The sequence below is a fragment of the Chaetura pelagica genome, unplaced genomic scaffold, assembly GCF_000747805.2.
Source record: "Chaetura pelagica isolate M959 unplaced genomic scaffold, ChaPel_1.0 scaffold270, whole genome shotgun sequence".
Classification (NCBI taxonomy): domain Eukaryota; kingdom Metazoa; phylum Chordata; class Aves; order Apodiformes; family Apodidae; genus Chaetura; species Chaetura pelagica.
This window is the reverse complement of record NW_009951925.1, coordinates 461,600-462,123: the sequence shown is the minus strand read 5'-3', so window position 1 is coordinate 462,123 and position 524 is coordinate 461,600. Positions and strand designations below refer to the sequence as shown.

At 62.2% G+C, this 524-nt stretch overlaps 1 protein-coding gene across 1 annotated transcript in view; it reads left to right on the top strand.

Moving 5' to 3' along the window:
• Window positions 1-524, top strand: part of EFNA1 (ephrin-A1) — a 4,348-nt gene that overhangs the window by 1,545 nt on the left and 2,279 nt on the right. The gene's annotated exons all lie outside the window — the stretch shown is intronic.

Below are 524 nucleotides of genomic sequence, written 5' to 3'. Positions count from 1 at the left end.
CATCTCAGGCATTGGTCCCTCAGGCTGTAGGGGTGCCCCCCACTCATTGATCTCTCGGGTTGTAGGGGTGCTCCCCCACCAAGGTACCAGACTCCCCAGACTGTAGGATTATGCTTTAGACTTCAGGGGTGCCCCCACACTACGTATCAGCCTCTTAAGGGCTGCTGCCCATTAGGTACTGGTCACCTGAGGTTTTAGGGGTGCCCCCCTCCCCCCCTAGGAACCAGTCTCTTAGGCTGTTTTTGTAGCGTCCCCCTGCCCTGAGCCATGACCCCCTAGGCTGTAGGGGTTCCCCCACGCAAACACTAGTCCCCTTAAGTTTTAGTGGTGCCCCCTTACTGGGTCCTGTCCCCCTAGCCCTGGAGAGAGGTCCCTAGGACCCCTGCCCTGCCAGGTACCGGCCCCCAGGTTGTAGGGCTGCCCCTCCCCGAGGGTGACCAGCATCTGCAGGGTTTTGGAGCTGGTCCCTGTGGGTGGCCATGCCCTCCTGAGCTGCTGTCGGGAGGGGGCCTCCCCGAGGGCCC